Source organism: Carya illinoinensis, chromosome 9 (assembly GCF_018687715.1).
Source record: "Carya illinoinensis cultivar Pawnee chromosome 9, C.illinoinensisPawnee_v1, whole genome shotgun sequence".
Classification (NCBI taxonomy): Eukaryota; Viridiplantae; Streptophyta; class Magnoliopsida; order Fagales; family Juglandaceae; genus Carya; species Carya illinoinensis.
Genome location: NC_056760.1, coordinates 9,983,969 through 9,990,081, shown reverse-complemented (window position 1 = coordinate 9,990,081; position 6,113 = coordinate 9,983,969).

Here is a 6,113-nt window from a genome sequence, read left to right as displayed (position 1 = left end):
GATGTATAGTCCCTCTCGGCAATTGCCGAATTTTTTGTAACTGTATAGCGGATAATTTAAATAGAAAATCTTCCAGTCGGATAATTTTAGAAATTATTTACATTTAAAAAGATTTAAACTTTAGATTGGGAGAGCATATTTCCAAATTTAAGACATTTACTGTTTAAGTCAACTCTTATGAATTTCTTTCATATAACTATATTTTAAAATAAAAATATTTATATAAAATAATGTTATTTTCATAAATTATTTTATAAAACTAATCTTCATTTAAAACATAATTATAAAATTATCGGACTGGAAGATTATAAAATTATAATTATAAAATTATAAATTATCATTTTCCTATTCTCAATAAATAACTTTTGCTCTGTGTTAATCACACAAGTCTTATGACTAATTATCGTAAAAGCCGCGCCATAAAGCACTAAACACGCTTTTCTCCATACATTTCATGTTCCCTAGTAGTCAGTACCTCATGAAGTCCATACTGCCGTAAACAGAATAAGGTAATGCATTGGTACTGATTTATTTTGTTTGATCCTGTCTAGAGTTTGAAAAATGCGGGATAGGTATCCGGATTTTATATGCGTCGTAACATGTATTAATTAGATAGATATTCAGACGATATTATAAATTCGAATGCGAATCTAGATATCCTAATCCATAGATAGGTTTACACTCTTGAAATAAAATTATTCCTATAAACCATATCTTAATTTCCTACTAAATTGGGTGATTGGTATCGTTTTTGGAATTGGCTCATTCTTTCCAAGTAATTATTATGAGAAAGATTATCAAAATGTGCTTTGAAAAAGACCACCGAGGCAAAGATGGATGATCAAAAACACAAAAAGAGGTAGGATATGCATCTAAATGCCCACCCTGCATAAAATATAGTTGATGGAGTACATTGGTATCCAAAATATTCTAATAATAGGACTAAACCGTTCACATTGCTATAGATGACTGAGTTAAAAATAAATCACAAAATTGAAACGTACGTGGTGAAAAGTACAGACACAAGAGGTCCCAATAAGAAAACAAGAATGGGCTGAAAGATACAACACGAGTTTGATTCACTGAGCTAGGCCCGATCGGCTGTCTACAACATATGATCGATATCTGTGCCTACCTAAGGTTTGGGCCTTCAAGGGTAACAAACCAACAGGAAAAATGAACTCCTAAGTTGAGAGCCCCATTAAATTCCAGGGCAGGGCTTGCTCCTCGACAAGTTAGCCTTCACTACCAAACAAGTTCAAGGAGCGCAGCTTTGGGTTATTTCTTATCTTTTCATTCATTGCATGTTTTTTTAATCAAATGTAAGGTATCAACTTTAAATATACAAATATTATATAAATTTTTTGTAAAAATATGGGTCTCATCAAGAAAAAGTTCATAGTGGAGTCCACATTTTTATAAAAGGTTTACATAAAATTTATACATTTAAAACTTGTATATATCATTTCTCTTTATCGAATTATCTTTCAGATGTAATCTCTCCCTCTCTCTCACATAAGCGATCAAATATTTTCTCCACTGCATGGAGACAACTATAGTTTTGTCGGGGAAGTTCACATGAACACCAATACTTGCCCTCTCTTTTTTAAAGCAAGATGAGAAATCCATGATTAAAAATTTGGATAGATGATGGGATCGCTTTAATGAACAAGGGAGTTATAAGAAGATTAGTCCATTACCGGGGTTGTGAGATCAGAAGAAAATGGTGTTGGAGGTAAAATGTTTGAAATAGAAATACTTCTCATAATACTGCGGGAGTTTGACTGCCTAGCAAGATTGTGTACGAGAGAAAATGGTATTGGATGTAAAATGTTTGAAATAGAAATACTTCTCATAATATTGCTTGACTAGCTGGCAAGATTGTGTATAAGATGACACTTTTTATAGATTTTGAAAAAAGAAATGATATTTGCAGTTTTAGAACATGCAAGTTCTGTACATTCTCTTTGAAAAAAGTATGTAAATCTGAGACTCATATGAAAAAAGTTATTCTTTTAATAATAGACTCTACTTTAATTTTCTTTAAAGAAAGTGTGAGAAATTTATACATTCTATAACTATATTTAACATTACTCTTTTGTAAATAAGAGAGATTATTCAAGACATTATGACGTATATGTGTTGAATGGCCGCAGTGACAACATCTAGTAAATGTCCTTAATTTTAATATAATGTTGTTAATTCATTCCTCATGCTAGGATATTCTAATGCATGGTTGGGAGTGCTGCTTTTTTTGGGGATCGAATCTCAGACTCATGTGAAAAAAGTATACTCTAAAAGTATACAAGTTTTAGAGTATGCAAGTTCCATACATTCTCTTTGAAAAAAGTATGTAAATCTGAGACTCATATGAAAAAGTTATTCTTTTAATAATGGACCATACTTTAATTTTCTCTAAAGAAAGTGTGAGAAACTTACACACTTTATAACTATATTTAACATTACTCTTTTGTAAATAAGAGAGATCATTCAAGACATTATGACGTATATGTGTTGCATGGCTGCAGTGACAACATCTAGTAAATGTCCTTAATTTTAATATAATGTTGTTAATTCGTTACTTATGCTAGGATATTCTAATGCATGGTTGGGAGTAGGCCTGCACATTGGCCTACCCAACTACTGTTTTGGCCCGACCCAACTTTGCCCGCAAGAATTGTCACTAAAAGCTAACTCGACCTGGGTCGGGTCAAAATTAACGAATTTTTTATTATTATTATTTTTTCCCCCAGAATCACTGCCCTTCGTTTAATCATTTGAGGACTTTCATCAAAACACCAACTGTGCATCCATTTTCTCACTTCTAGCATTTTGTTTAATTTCTTCTTCACCATTTACATTACAAATAGACTGTAATACATTAAAAGGGAAGATTTCTAACCATAAATAAATAAATAAATAATACTGAAGAAGATTAAAAAAAAAAAGAGTCTACTACTGCACATAAAAAAAATACCAAAAAATTTATGGTTCATTTTTTAGACCAAAGAGAAACATAAGCACAGATAGCATTCCAGAGTACGAACGAAACCCACTTTTCAAAAACAAAACAACACTTCTTATGTGGAAGAAGAAATGGACCCAAAGTTCGACAGTCACATTCCTGGAAAACAATATTGCACCAAAAACACAGTAACCCACAAATTTATATTTGGTATATCATCATGTTAAACATCAAACTTTTCATGAATGCCATCTTGAATCCATTATTTATTTCAAATATGATTAATATTCTTATTTCCGTTGATGTACCTTTTGATGCTCACGGTCATCCTCTTCTTTATTGTCGTCTTCATCAGACGGAGGAGAAGGGTTGAGACGAGCTGCATCCTTGGCCCACCGAATCAACTTCTCCTTTTCATCGTCATCATATGATGATATGGGACCCACAAAATTACAGAAATAACGTTGGTAGAAGATGAAGAAGACGATGACGAAAACAAAAAACCCTTGAAAGTAACGAATCTAGTAAAGAGCTCATCACCCAAAACGGCCTTCAATTCCTCATCCTCCGCACCAGCAGAAGCAACTGATAGAGTCAATTTCTGGGATTGAGACAGAGATATAGGGAGGGATGGTTGGGATTTGAGGGATTGGAAACAATGCTCGAGATCGGTGTGGAGGTAGTCGAGAGGTACGCAGGAGACATGTGGGAGTCAAGAGAGATCAAGCTTAAGAAGCAACTCGTCCTACGCTGCTTGAAGTAGCTCTTCAACCTTCTTCTCCTCTTCGTTTATAATTACTGTCCTCTTAACTCTTCTCCGTCTTTCTTCCTTCTGTTGGGTGTTGGGTCAAGAAATATTAGGAATAAAATCGTGTTTAGTTGGTTTCGACGGGTTCAACTTTGTTTCAACCCAATGTGCATATTTTGACCCGACGACTCGTCTTCAACAGGTTGTTCGGACGAATCAGGCCTAGACCCTACATGCACAGGCCTAGTTGGGAGTGCTACTTTTCTTCGAAATAGAATCACCATATAATTCTCAATCCTCTTGTAACAACAATTTTTTATTTAACTTTTAGAAAAACTTATCGCCTCTCCATAACGATTACTTACGTAGTTTTTTTTTTTTTTCCTCTCCCATAAATGAAGAAATTTATAAGCTCAACTCATATCATAAAATTAGTTCAACAAAAGAGGTTTGCACATAGTTTATAAACATATCTAAGATCTTGTCCACAAGTAATGTGAGATTTCTTCCTTAACACTCTCCCTCATGTGCAGGCCAGTATTTTTACTGATCTTTGTCACAGAATAAGTAGTGTGGGCCGCCATTCGCCCTGTGGCTGGCTCTGATACCATGAAAACATTTATGAATCTAATTCATATCATAAAACCGTTCAACAAGAAAGATTTACACATAGTTTATAAACATATCTAAGACTTTATCTATAGACAATGTAAGAGTTATTTCTCAGCAAAACAATCGAGGGATCATGAATATATACGCGATGGCGTGCGCCTTTGTGTGAACCAAATTGCTGGGAAGTGATGGGAATGGTGCTAGACTGCTAGTGAGTAGTGATATTTATGGATAAGAACTAAAGCATATACGTACTGTTCCATATTAAGTAAGAACATGATGTTATGTGAAATATTTAGGGGTTGTATAGATTGAGAAACCATCTCATCTTATTATTTACAAATTTTTTTTAAATTTTCACACAAACTATAAAAAAAAAATTCAATTTTTTCAAATCTCAATTTAACTTTTTCAAATCTCAAAATATTAATAATATTAAAAAATAGTATTCAAATAATATTTTATTCAACTTTCAACTAAAACTATTTCATCTCATCTCAAATTTCATGGAGAGTACTACATGATGATATTAATTACATCTTTTGGCTAATTTAAAAATGCAATGTATTAGTTTTAATAGTAGTATATATTTTGTGTAAATGTAAAATGTTTTGTTAATTAGTTATCGGATGGAAAATATATACCTTTCCATTCTTGTCACTCAAAAAAAAATGTGTTTTTTTTATTTACAAGCCGTTGTTGGGTAAAATATGTACTGTATGACAAGCCATTAATTGCATAACCTATTATAGACTTGTAACATTAACTTCTACCATAAATTACTTCACCTACCCAACGTGCCATTTGCCTTAGCCTCTCCATTATTCAAACCTACATTTCTTTTTGGTTTTCAACTGCGTCCACTAGATCTCTGACAAATTCAATCCATGCATGGTCCTGCCATATCAGATTGGTATGCATGTTAAGGCCACGTTTGTTTATCCAAACTTAATTTATTTCATCTCATCTCATTATTATTAAAAAAAATCTATGATCTGATTTGATCTAGTTTTGATATGAACAAAAAATTTTGATCTATCATTTTTTTGGACCGGACATCCCTAAGGACCAGTCCGGTCCAGTCAGTCCAACCCTTTTAAAAAAAAAAAATTGATTAATAAAAAAATTATTTAAAATACTAAATTAAAATTAAGTGACTTATTTAATAAGAATTACATAATAAATTATACAATTATTAATATATACTAATACTATATATTATAGTTATATATTAAAGAATATAATATTTATGTGATATTATGATATATATAATTAATTTATATAATTATTTATATAAATAATATATTTTTTTTTTAATTTTTTCATTCGATCCGATCCGGAAAGAAAAATCCCTGAAATGCGAGCCGGATAGAATGAATTCGATCCTTCCATTTTTAGAGCAGATCGGACCAACCAATTCAGTCCAGTCCGATCTAGTCGGTTTATCCGATCCAGACTGGTCGATACTCTATCCTAATTATTATAACTTTTTCAAATCTCTATATAAAATAATAAACAATTCAATTTGTTTAAATCAGAAAATAAAATTAATATTAAAAAATTATATTAAAATAATATTTTATTTAATTTTTAATAAAATATTCTATTTTATCTCATCACATAGCGCCACTGCAATCCCGAAGCCTTACACCGTACAAAAACGCTTCCAGCAAAAGCAAACTTTGAGAAAAGATCATAAATCATCGTGGCCTCCTCTGATGAGATTCCCAGAGATGACGGTGAGGAGGATTTTTCAAACGGGTCTTCTCCCTTCAATGGGGTTATAGG